General features: G+C 41.9%; 2 pseudogenes; one reads left to right on the forward strand and one right to left on the reverse strand.

Annotated features, from left to right (window-relative positions):
• Nucleotides 1-203: 203 nt before the first annotated feature.
• Nucleotides 204-1,480, reverse strand: LOC102842870 (annotated as a pseudogene).
• Nucleotides 1,481-2,683: 1,203 nt separating this feature from the next.
• LOC102810737 lies at nt 2,684-2,990 on the forward strand (annotated as a pseudogene).
• The last annotated feature ends 10,699 nt before the right edge of the window (nt 2,991-13,689 follow it).

The following is a 13,689-nucleotide window of genomic DNA, read 5'->3' on the forward strand; positions in this document are numbered from 1 at the left end:
ACTTTGGAAGAGAGGGGTTTCTCAGTGCCCCTTGCCACACCTGTTACAGTATGAAGGACATAGCAGGGCCCAGGGAATCAACTGAAGGGGAAAAGGGAATGACAAACCAATCTCAAAGTTAGTGCCCTTTGTTTTGTTCTTGGGAGGGAGAATTGGGGCCTGGGCAGGGATTTCAGTTGGAAGGCGAGATGCAGGCCAAGCTTTCAATATCGGTAGTGATCAGGCTTGAAGGGGCCATCCGAGGGCAGGCCCAGGTACTGAGCCTGCTTCCCAGTTAGCTTGGTCAGTTTCACATTCAGCTTGCCCAGGTGGGCTTCAGCTTCTTGGGCAAGAAGTGGACTCCAACAGGATACTTGTCTGGGTATGTCCACAGTTCAATCTGTGCCAGTACCTGGTTGATGAAGGAGTTGCTCATCACAAAGCTGGGGTGGCCCCTGGCACAGCCCAGGTTGATCAACCGGCTTTCAGCCAGCAGGATGATGCGGTGGCCATTCTTCAACCGTTATTGGTCCCCCTGGGGCTTTATATTCACTTTCTCCACAGCATTCTCATTGAGCCACTCGACAGCAATCTCCACGTCAAAGTGTCCATTATTAACACAGGATGGCATCATCCTTCATCTGCTCAAAGTGCCTGCCAAGGATGATATCAACACTGCCTGTGGTTGTGACAAAGATGTTGCCCTCCTGACAGGCCTCATCCATGGTAGTCACTTGATAGCCCTCCATGGCAGCCTGTAATGAGTTGACGGGGTCAATCTCAGTGATGATAACACAAGCCCTGAAACCTCTCAGGGCCTGGGCACAGCCTTTGCCTATGTCCCCATAGCCTGCCACAACTGCCACCTTTCCCACAATCATCACATCTGTGGCTCGCTTGAGGCCATCTATGAGGGACTCCCGGCAGCCATACAGGTTGTCAAACTTACTCTTGGTCACAGAATCATTGACGTTGATGGCAGGCATCTTCAGAATTCCATTGGCCTTCATCTTGTATAGGTTGTGAACTCCAGTTGTGGTCTCCTCGGAAATGCCTTGGATGTCCGACAGGAGCTGTGGGTAATTGGTGTGAATAAGGTTGGTGAGGTCACCACCGTCATCCAGAATCATGTTGAGAGGTCCGTCCTTAAAGTTCAGTGTTTGTTCAACGCACCACAGATAATCCTCATCTATTTCACCCTTTCAAGCATACACTGGAATGCCAACCATGGCAATGGCAGCTGCATGGTCCTGAGTGGAGAAGATGTTGCAGCTGGATGCACCTCAGCACCAAGAGCGACGAGGGTCTCAGTAAGGACAGCTGTCTCCACAGTCATGTGCAAGCATCCAGCAATGCAGGCACGCTTCAGAGGCTTGGAGGCTGAGTACATCTCCCGCATATGCATCAGGCCTGGCATCTCATTCTCTGCAATGTCCAGGGACTTGAGTCTCCAAAAGGCCAAACTGAGGTTAGTGACTTTGTAGGGCAGTTTGTCCAACATGCTGGTGACGTTTCGGTACTGAGAGACAGGGTGAAGGGGGCCGGGCCTGGAGCTGGGTAGAAGAACTAGGCGGGTGGCGCTGAGCAAGGCTGATATTCCTATCTTTTATGGATTGATTTCTGCCCCACAAAGTATATGTTGTGAATCCTTATCCCTATACTGTTAAGGGCTCCTGGTGTGGCACTGTAGGATCAGCACGGGACTGTGAACCACAAGTCAGCAGTTCAAACCCACCAGCTACTCCTTGGAAACCCTATATAGGGTAACTATGAGTCAGAGTCAATTACATGGCACTTAACAACAACAACATACTTGTGTAAGGATTCTTGGTGACACAATGGTTAAATATTCGGTTCCAAGGGAGAAAAGATCTGGTGCTCTGCCCCCATAAAGATTATTGTTGTTGTTAAGTGCTGTCGAGTCAGTTCTTATTCATAGCAACCCTATATATGGTTTCCAAGGAGCAGCTGGCAGGTTTGAACTGCCAACCTTGTGGTTAGCGGTCCAGTGCTGATCCTACAGCACCACATAGTTTAGGAAACCCTATGAGACAATACTACTGGAATATGGTAGTTATGAGTCAGAGTCCACTCAAAGCAACATATCTGTGGGTGAAATCCCCTTTGGGAATAGGGTTTCCTTTGTTATGTTAATGAGGCCATATCAGTGTAGGGTGGTCTTAAACCAATGACTTTTGAAATATGAAAGAGGACATTAGGTACATAAGAAAGTAGACACAGAAGAAGGAGGCAGACCAATCTACAAGCACAGAAACTACAAAAATGACCAGCTACATAAACTGAGGCAAAGATTTTCCCCCAGGAAGGACAGAAATAGAGGGCATTCCCATAAAGCCAGTGTTCTGAATACAGAATCACAGTATTATAAGTTGGAATTGACCCCACAGCACCCAGAGCAACAAAAACAAACAGAGAATACATTTCTGTTGGTGAAAACCATTCACTTGCGATATTTCAGTTAAAACAGCACTAAGAAATGAAACCTATAATGTGAGAGCTTGTCTAACTCTTTCACCACTTCCCTGCTGCTCTCTATAAAAGAAAATATGAAGGAGCTTAAAAAATTCATGATAAAATTGAATTAAAAGTTAATGGAGCAGAGGCAGAAGCAACGCGGAGGAAACGGGAGTGACCGGACAACGCTGCCAGCACCAGGAGCCTCCTCAACAAGCCCAAGAGTAAGATGACTCCAGAGGAGCTGCAGAAGCGGGTGGAGGAGGAGTTTTACACACGGCTCCTGTGGGGCTCACGCAGTTGGTCAAGAACAACACCCAAATGCTCATCAACTGTCACAACAACAAGAAGCTTTTGACAGGCACTGCCACATGGTGCTGGAGAATGTGAAAGAGATGTGGACCGAAGTCCCCAAGAGTGGCAAGGGCAAGAAGAAGTCCAAGCCCATCAACAAGGACCGCTACATCTCCAAGATGTTCCTACGTGGGGATTCTGTCATTGTGGTCCTGCGGAACTCACTCATCGCCGGCAAGTAGAGGGCCAAAGCCGCCTCCCACCACCCAGTGAAGACCTGCCCTGTGTTAGGAATAATAAAGTCCCTGTGTTTTTTTACTTTAAAAAATAAAAATAAAAGTTAATGGATTTTTTCCAGAAACTTTTTGGAGCTCCTATGTATTCCATTTAAAGCAACACTTACTAGTACCAGTCGAGATCCAGGTGACTCATGGCGATCCCATGTGTGTCGGCGTATAACTACTGCAAAGGATGATGCTTGACTAAGTTGTTGTTATGTGCCGTGGAGTCGGTTCCGACTCATAGTGACCCTGCACAGGGTTTCTGAGGCTATAAATCTTTACGGGAGCAGAAAGCCTCATCTTTCCCCCGCGGAACAGCTGGTAGTTTCGAACTGCTGACCTTAAGGTTCGCAGCCCGATTCATAACCACTACGCTATCAGAGCTCCTTGCTTGATTAAGTAGCTGTTTTTATTAAGTGCCATTAAGTTCCAACTTATAGTGACTCTATATAGGGTTTCCAAGTCTGTAAACTATTATAGGAACCTCTCCTGGAGAGGCTGGTGGATTTGTACAGTCAGTCGTTCTGTTAGTAGTCCAGCGCTTTTCTTATAGAGCCACACCAGGATGCCTGAAAAACTGATTATGCATCATCATAAATTGCTATCACCAGCTGAAGTTGATAAGCAACCATAGGTTTTGAGTACCCATGATAAGCTGGAAAGAGGCCTGGTGGCACTGTAGGCTAAGCACTGGACTGCTAACTGCAAGGTCAGCAGTTCAAAGCCATCAGCTTCTCTGAAGGGAAGAAGATTCGGTTTTCTGCTCCTATAAAGACTGACAGTCTTGGAAACCCTATATAGGGTTGCAATGAGTCAGAATTGAGTCCACAGCAGGATTTGACTTGGTTTTCTGGTAAGCTGGACCTAAATGATGATACTTTCCTAACCTATAGGATTTGTTTCAATCTTGTCAGACCTATGGTGCCATTCTGTTTTATCCAGAGTGAAACTTCCTTCCTGGCATTTAAAAACCATGTCTTTCCCCCTCAGTGAATAAATAAGTGCATTTTTTCACTGACTCAGGTTCCTTTGCATGGGAAGTCAATAGCTTTGTACTTAAATTTGGGGTGGTTTTTATTTCTTTGAAGCCCCAATATTTAAGTATCCAGTTCTATTGATTTTTACCTCCTAAGTTTTTATCAAATGCATGCCAAATGCCATTAACCTGGTTCAAATTCTCATCTCTTTCTTGGAATATGGTAAATTCTCCCTGACTGTTTTTCATATTGCCAAAGTTCTGGCCTAACACTTCTCCCCTACCACTCGTCTGTCAGCTTGATTATGAATAAGGAAGACTGTAGAAGAATTGATGCATTTGAGTTATGGTGTTGGAGAAGACTATTGACAGTACCATGGGCTGCCAGAAGAACAAACACATCTGTGTTGGAAGAAGTACAGCCAGAGTGCTCCTTGGAAGCCAGGATGGCCAGACTTGGTCTTTCTTACTTGGCCGTGTTATCAGGAGGAACTAGTCCCTGGAGAAGGACATCATGCTTGGTAAATTGGAAGGTCAGTATAAAAGAGGAAGACCCCCAATAAGATGGATTGGCACAGTGGCAGTAGCAATGGGCTCAAGCATAACAATTATGAAGATGGATTAGGACCCATTAGTGTTTCATTCTGTTACACATAGAGTCACTATGAGTCAGAGCTGAATCAATGACACCGGGCAACAATAACCCCTCTCCCAAATTTCTATGTAGGGTGGAATCTATGTTTAAGATTCTGAAATACTAAACTAGTCAATATCCAATTGTCTTGCTATTATAGGCAAGAGTCCAATTCACAGTTATCAAATTAAAAGATCTGCTTGTTTTGTATTAACTACTTTTCAGCTTTAACTTCCATGACTTGTCTTATTATGTATTATCTGGTAGTATGGAATTACTTGTCCTCCAGAACAGCTTCCATGCAAACCGCTCATGCTGTTTTTCCTTATCTATCTTTTCCTGTGCTTAATCTTAGAAGATGAACAGGATGTAGCCAGGTGTTGAATCAGGCAGGGCTCTGACAGAAAACAGATGGCACACACAAATTAGGATAATTTAAGGAGGATTTATTTACAAAGAGTTTCATTAAAAAGTAGGCAAGGAGTCCTGGTGTGGCGCTGCGGGTTAATGCACTGGACTGTATGGTTGGTGTGAACTGCAATGTCGGTGGTTCAAGTTCAACAGCAGTTCCTTGGAAAACCTATAGAGGGTCACTATGAGTCAGAACTAACTCGACGACACTTAACAACAACAACAACGACAAACGAGGTGAAGAGTACTACAAAATATAGTGTCAGAACACAGGACTGGAAGCAGCTATTACTACAACTAGATTGGGAGAAATGGTTACTGAAAGGAGTGGTTACTGGAAACTAGAATGAAAGGGAATCCCTTAGAGAGGGTCCCTTCAGAGAAGTAGTGACCTTCTGGGACACAGTCAATCCAAACCTTGTAAGGAGAGAGTCATGGGAATAAAAGCCGAAGCACATGTCTTTCTCCTTGTTATCTCCTGTTGGGGCTCCCCCAGAGCATTTTCAAGCTCCCTTGGCCTCTCGTCTCCAATTTACATAGACCAGGCTCCCGGGACAGAGAGTACCACAGAAAAGGGTAGAAAGTGATCTGGATGGCAAATAAAATACCCAGCAGAGGTGTCATTCTCAAACCCACAGGCATTGATTGGCCTTCCTTTTTTCCCTCTCATGTAAGCAAATCTACTTTATAGCTCTTACTATACGGTATTCTGGTTTGGCATTGCAGGTTAATGAGCTGGACTGCAAGGTCCGTTAGAACCACAAGATTGGTGGTTCAAGCTCACTAGCCACTCCTCAGAAATCCTATACAGGGTCGCTATGACTCGGAAACGACTCGACAGCACTTAACAACAGCAATGTGGTATATTTTTTAAGGGAAGAAAATGCTTTACCCACCTTTGAGTTCACAAAATCCTGAATACATGAAATGTTGAGTATACAGTTGAGTACAGTTGAGTTTAACTGATCAATTCACTGTGGTGCTGTGGGTTAATGTGCTAGACTGAAAGGTCAACTTGAGCAGCAAGGTTGGTGGTTCAAGCTCACCAGCTGCTCCTCAGAAACCCTATACAGGGTTGCTGTGCATCGAAACCGACTCCACAATACTTAACAACAACAATCTTTCCACCCATTTTAGAATTGCTCTTTTTTTGGATGGATGAATCTCAATTACTTTGTGTGTGGTGTTTCTCTCTTTACCCTTGGTATGGCGCTACCACATAGTAATAGAATCCTCGGCTCAGTCTTGAATTGAGGTGGAGACCTAGAAGTCAAAGCCAGTTTATAGCATCTTCCCTTTGTTCTTCAAGGCACTTAGTAGAAGAACATTCCCATTAGATGGCATTTTGCTGCCACCTCCTGGTGCTCTGTCACCACAACCAAGACTAGTCAGGAAATAGAATGATGTTACACTTCCCCTGCTAAGATAAAAGAGGAATGAAAGAAATAGACCTAGCTCAAAAACAAGCAGGCCTCTCTGGCCTAGTCTGGCAGCTAGAGGGCTGGAAAAGCCAGTATTTCAAGAATGAATCAAATAAAAGTTTTCTAGTCTTTCATCACAAAGCCCTAAACCTTGACTTCCTCTGTTTTTGTTGTTAGGTGCCCTCGTGTTGGCTCTGACGCATAGCAACCCTATGCACAACAGAATGAGACATTGCCTGGCCCTAGGCCCTCCTCACAATTGTTGCTCTTGAGCCCATTGTTGCTGCCACTATGCCAATCCATCTTGTTGAGGATCCTCCATTTTTTTTTTTTTTCGCTGACCTTGTACTTTACCAAGCATGATCTCCTTCTCTAGGGACTGGTCCCTCCTGAAAACATGCCCAGAGTAAGAGACAGATTCTTGTGATCCTGGCTACTAAGCAACATTCTGGCTGTACTTCTTCCAAAACAGAAATGTTTGCTCTTCTGGAAGTCCATGTTACTTTTAACGTACTATTCCATCAATTATCAAATGCATCAATTCTTCTCTGGTCTTCCTTATTCATTGTCCATTTTTCATATGTATATAAGGTGATTAAAAATACCATTTCTTGGGTCAGGCACAACTTAGTCCTCAAACTGACATCATTGCTCTTGAGCACTTGAAAAGGTCTTGTGCAGCAGATTTGCCTAATATATCAGTTGATTTCTTGACTGCCTTTTCCATGTGTGTTGATAGTGAATCCAAGGAAAATGAAGTCTTTGACAACTTCAAGTCTTTTCTTCATTTATCATAATGTTATTCACTGGTCAAGTGGTCAGGATTTGTTTTTCTCTGTATATTGAGGTGTAACACATACTGAAATCTGTGATCTTTAATCTTCATCAGTAAGGAGTTTAAGTTTCCTTCACTTTCAGCAAGTAAAGTTGTATCATCTGCATATCACAGATTGTTAATGAATCTCCTTCCAATCCTGATGCCAGGATCTTCTTCATATAATTCAGCTTCTTGGATTATTTACTCAGCATTCAGATTGAATAAGTATGGTGAAAGAATACAACCCTGGAACATACCTTTCCTAATTTTAAACCATTCAGTGTCCCCTTGTTTTGTGTAAACAACTGCCTTTGGTTCTATGTACAAGATCCTCATGAGCACAATTAAGTGTTCTGGAATACTCATTCTCCATAATGTTAGCTATAGTTTGTTATGATCCACAAAGTTGAAAATCTTTGCATAGTCAATAATGCAAAAGTAAATATCTTTCTGGTATTCTCTGCTTTTAGTCCAGATCCTTATGATGTCAACACTGATATACCTCATTCTATGTCCTCGTCTGAATCTTATTGGAACCTCTGGCAGTTCACTGCCAACATACTGTTGCATAGGCACATGAGAATCCTGTACATAGACCAAGAGGCACTTGTTCGAACAGGAAAAGGAGACACTGAATGGTTTAAAATCAGGAAAAGTGTCTGCCAGGGTTGTAGGTCACCTCTCTTTGGAATGGGCACATATATGGATGGATCTCTTAAATTTCTTGGTATAGTTGAGTGATTGCCTCTAGTGCCGCTTCCGTTTGTTGAAAGACTGCAGTTTGTATTATGTCAATTCCAAGAGCCTTGTTCTTTGTCAATGCATTCAGTGCACCTTGGACTTTTTCCTTCAGCTATTGGCTCTTATTCAAATGCTCTCTTGAAATGGTTGAATATCTACCATTTCTTTTGGGTACAAAGAATCTGTGTATTCCTCCATCTTCTTTTGATGCTTTCTGCATCATTCAATATATTTCCCATGTTGTTGTTGTTGACATTAAGTGCTGTCGAGTTGGTTCCGACCCATAGTGACTCTGTATAGGGTTTCCGAGGAGCAACTGGTGAGCTTGAACTGCCGTCCTTGTGGTTCAAGCGGCTTTGCAGTCTGGCACATTAACCCACACTAGGACTCCATATTGCCATAGAATCCTTCAATATTGCTGGTCGAGACTTGAAGTTTTGTTCAGTTCTTTCATCTTGAGAAATGCTGAGCATATTCTTCCCTTTTGGTTTTCTAACTCCATGTCTTTGCACATTTAATTAAAATACTTGGCTTTGTCTTCTTGAGCTGCCTTTTGAAATGGCAGCTCTTTTATCTGCACTGTCTTTTGCAGCCATGGTTATATTGTACTTTTCTACCACACTGCAGCGTAGAGATACTAAAGCAAATGAAAGAAATCAGGTGTAAAAGAGCTGAGCAGAAAATTCCAAAAGGCAGCTCAAAGAAGACATAGTCAAATATTATAATGAAATGTGCAAAGACTTTTGAGTTTGAAATCCAAAAGGGAAGAATACGCTCAGGATAGCTCAAGCGGCAATAACTGAAGAAAACATTTAAGCCTTAACTTGTAATATTGAAGGATTCTATGGGCAAAATGATGTCTTGGTGTGGCACTGCAGAATAAGCACTGGAACGCAAGTTCAGTTGGAACCAAACATTTGGCAGTTCAAACTTACCAGCTTCTTCTCAATAAGAACAACAGTGGGCAAACCACTGAATGATGTAGAAAGCATCAAAAGAAGGTGGGATAAATACACAGAGTTATTGTACCAAAAAGAAATAGATGATGCCAAACCATTTTAAGAGATAGTATATGATCAAGAGCCAATGGTACTGAAGGAAGAAGTCGAAGACATACTAAAGGAGAAGGCCCCAGGAACAGATGGAATATACATGGAAATCTTTCAACAAAATGATGTAGCACTGGAGGCACTCACTCATCTATGCCAAGATAATTGAAAGACAGCTACCTGGCCAACTGATTGGGAGAGATTCATATTTGTGTCCATTCCAAAGACAGGTGATCCAATGAAATGTGGAAAACATTGTACATTGTTATTAATATCACATGTATATAAAATTTTGCTAAAGATAATTGAAAAACAGCTTCAACAGAAAGAGAAATGCCAGAAGTTCAAGCTGGCCTCAGATGAAGACATGAAATGAGGGATATCATTGCTGACATCAGATGAATCTTGGCTGAAAGCTGAGAATACCAGAACAATGCTTACCTATGCTTTATTGACTTTGCAAAGGCTTTCTACTGTGTGGATCATGACAAGCTATGGACAACATTGCGGATAATGAGTATTCCAGAACACTTAATTGTGCTCCTGTACACAGACCAAAAGGCAAGTTGTTAAAACAGAGCAAGGAGATACTGAATGGTTTAAAAATCAGGAAAGGTGTGTCAGGGTTGTCTTCTTGCACTATATTTGTTCAATCTCCGTGTTGAACAAATAATCCAAGAAGCTGGATTATATGAAGAGGAACATAGCATCAGGAGTGTAGGAAGATTCATTAACAACCTGTAATATGCAGATGACACATGCTTGCTTACTGAAAACAAAGAGGACTTAAAAGATTTACTGGTGAAGATCAGAGACCACAGCCTTCAGTATGGGTTGCACCTCAGTGTAAAGAAAACAAAAGTCCTCACCACTGGACCAATAAATAACATCATGATTAACGGAGAAAAGATTGAAATGATCAAATACATCATTTTTCGCGGATCGACTAACAATGCTCTTGGAAGCAGCAGCCAATGAATCAAATGGCATATTGCATTAGTCAAATCTGATGTACAAGCTCTCTTTAAAGTGCCCAAGAGCAAGGTGTCAGTCAGTTTGAGGACTAATGTGTTCCTGATCCAAGCCATGATATTTTCAATAGCTTCACATGCACGTGAAAGTTGGATAATGAATAAGGAAGACCGTAGAAGAATTGATGCATTTGAGGTATGGTACTGGAGAAGAATATTAAAGGTGCCATGGACTTCTAGCAGCACAAATGAATCTGTGTTGGAAGAAGTATAGCCAGAATGCTCCTTAGAAGGCAGGATGGAGGGACTTTATCTCTCATATGTTGGACATATTATTAGGAGGGACTGGTCCCTGGATAAGGACATCATGCTTGGTATAGTGGAAAGTCAGCAAAAAAGAGGAAGAACCCCTATGACATGGATTTGCACAGTGGCTGTAGCAATGGTTTCAAGCTTAACAAGGACTGTGAAGCTGGCACAGGGTTTTGCTCTGTTTTGGAACTGACTCAACGGCACCTAACAACACTACCACCAAACTCGAGTTGTTTCCCAGAGGACAGGAGCTGGTTTATGGAATTAAAAAAATTTTAGCATTGTGAAATAGTTTAAATGTGTAGAAAAATAGAGAAGAATACAGTTAATACTGATTCATATAAAAATGCCAGAACAAATAGGCGGTTTTAAAGAAATGAACATTATAGATACAACTGCCTTTATCTCCCTCTCCAAAGGCAATTGCTGTTCTGAAGGTGGTATGTTTTCATCAACTATTTTTATATTTTGTTACGGTATAAGTATATTTTATTATATCATTTGACAAAATTGATTTTTATTTTGTTTTGTGTGTTTTTATATTCATTTACATGTTTTACAGTATGTGTCATTCTGAAGTTACTTCTTTTACTTCACTGTTTTCAAGATTCATTCATGTAGCTGTAGCTCATTTTGTTTTATAGCTTTCTGCTATGGGAGCATATCCGTATTACCTATTAGTGAACATTTAGGATGCTTGCAATGTTTTTGCTATTACAGATAATGCTGCCACAAACATTCTTGTAACATGTCTCCTACAGCACAGAAATTGCCATAGGTCTAGAATATATGCTGTGCATTACAATTGTTGGGTTGCAGGCCATATAGGTATTCACTTTTACTGTTGTTGTTAGGTGCTGTCATATCAGCTCTGACTTACAATGGCTCGAAGTGTTACAGAATGAAACATTTTCTCGTCTTGCATCATTTGTAGGTATGTTTGCACCTGTAACCATGTGTCAAACCATTTCATTGAGGGTCTTCCTCTTTTTCACTGATGCTTTAGTTTGCCAAGCATGATGTCCTTCTCTAGAGACTGTCCCTTTTGATACTGTGTCCAAAGTGAGATAAAGTATTGTCATCTTCACTTGTAAGGAGCATACTTGTACTTCATCCAAGAAAGATTTGTTTGGTCTTCTGGCAGTTCATGCTATGTTCACTATTCTTCAACAGCATCATAATTCAAATGCATCAATTCTTCTTTGGTCTTTGTTTTCCATTGGCCCACTTTCACATGGATGTGAGGACATTGAAAAGACTATGACTTGGGTCAGTTGCACCTTAGTCATCAAAGTGACATTTTTGCTTTTTAAGGTTTTAAAAAGATCTTTTCTAGCAGATCTGTCCAAGGGTGGTGGTGGTGTGCTGTGGAGTTGTTTCCAACTCATAGTGAACCTGCATACATTTTCTGAGGCTGTAAATCTTTGCGGGAGCAGAAAGTCTCATCTTTCTCCCATGGAATGGCTAATAGTTTCGAACTGCTGACCTTAAATTAGCAGCCCAATTGTAATCACTATGCTACCAGAGCTCCTTAGATTTGATACCATACAGCAATTTCTTTTTTTTAGCGAGAGTAAGGTGTTTTTTTTTTTTAATTGATTTTGCAAAATTGTGTACCAACCCAGTACACACGGGCAGACGGGCCACATAGTGCTACAAATGGTTTTTATTCTTGTCTCCAAAGAGCCTCTCCTCCAGTTCCAGTTCCCCATATACAATTCTATGGCATGTTCAATTTTCCCTCCTCCCAGAGAAGTCACAATGGCTTGCCCATGGTCTTACTGACTGTATTCTTATTTAAATTGTCAAGTCCTAGACCAACCAGGTTACATATCCCTGGGTGTGGATCAACAATCTGACTGCTAGGTCAAGCAACCTCATGAATCTCAATCACAAGAGTTATTTTTTATAAATTTTCCTCTTTTCTGTTCACACTTACTGGTCTCATCTTCATTTATTTGTCTTAAAGCCTTTTAAAGTGTATCATTTCTGGATGTCCCCAAGAGTACAGCTAACTATGCCTATATTAGGTTGCATCATACTTATGCCTGACAGAATATAATTAAAATACATACAACCGAAACCGCATTGGCCCTATTTTCTCTTATATATCACAGATGAACAAATCAGAAATGTTTGATGCACACATAAATGTCCAAAAGCCAGCCTCCAGCCCATAGACACACATTTTCATTCAGTCCATGGGCCTAGAGTCCATAGCTGCTCCATGTCACTGCCTCTGTCACCATCTTTCCTGTTGCTGCTTCTTCAGGCAGAAAATCAAAGTTCCACTCATGCCCTTCCTTCTTGGTGTTCTGGGATTGTCTGTTCCTGAAATGAAAAGTAACTATTCCTCCCTTTTAGCTACATATCTTCTACAATTACAGTTCTGACTATCACAACCAATACTACTAACAATTACAATTGAATAATAAAATCTTATCAGCATCATTCTGTACCCCCTTTCACCAGACCCATATGGAAAACAGCAACAATAGTCGGTGGGGATTTTTCCTTGACCCCCTCATTCTAAAACCAAGCACACCCATGAAAATTTGTCATATCAGTCACTTCATGCATTTTTAGCAATGTGGTAGTGGTGGTGGTTATGTGCCGTGGAGTCGGTTCCGACTCACAGTGATCCTGTACAGGGTTTCTGAGGCTGTAAATCTTTACGGGAGCAGAAAGCCTCATCTTTCTCCCATGGAACAACTGATAGTTTCGAACTGCTGACCTTAAGGTTCGCAGCCCAATTCGTAACCACTAGCAATAGCAATGTCTAAATTGCCCATACCATCAAACCAGTACACTGAGAAGACATGCATGTTCCTTGGTCTGAAGAAACTTTCATTCTGATCGGAATTTTTAGGAACATAAGCAAAAGTCCAGTCCATCAAATTGTAGCAACTGATGCTTGCTCAGAGTATCAAACATCTTCATATTCATCTGGTAAGGTTCTTGTCAGCTCAACAACTCTAGCCATCCAAGCTAGGTCAAATGACTACCAGCTGCAAGCTTGGGCCTTCACCTACACCTCCCTGCACTTTAAAACAGTCAGCTTTCCCTCTTATTGCATCTCAAGGTCAATGGTGCATCAGCAAGCGTACTGCTGGCCCGTTCCCTTCTACTTTAAGTCCTAGAATGGAGTTTTCTTTGATGAGCCAATTTTCCTTGCCTAGAAGCCTCTGAAACTCAAAAAGCCAAACTCTGCCTTTTTTATTTTTAACTCACAAATGACTTCAATAGTTCTGGGTGGGTGTGCATATCTTTTCAAATGCAAATGTCTCAACTCAACTTCTGGCTCAAGATTCCACCTTAAAGTTCTAAT

This window comes from Chrysochloris asiatica, unplaced genomic scaffold, assembly GCF_000296735.1.
Source record: "Chrysochloris asiatica unplaced genomic scaffold, ChrAsi1.0 scaffold00062, whole genome shotgun sequence".
NCBI lineage: Eukaryota > Metazoa > Chordata > Mammalia > Afrosoricida > Chrysochloridae > Chrysochloris > Chrysochloris asiatica.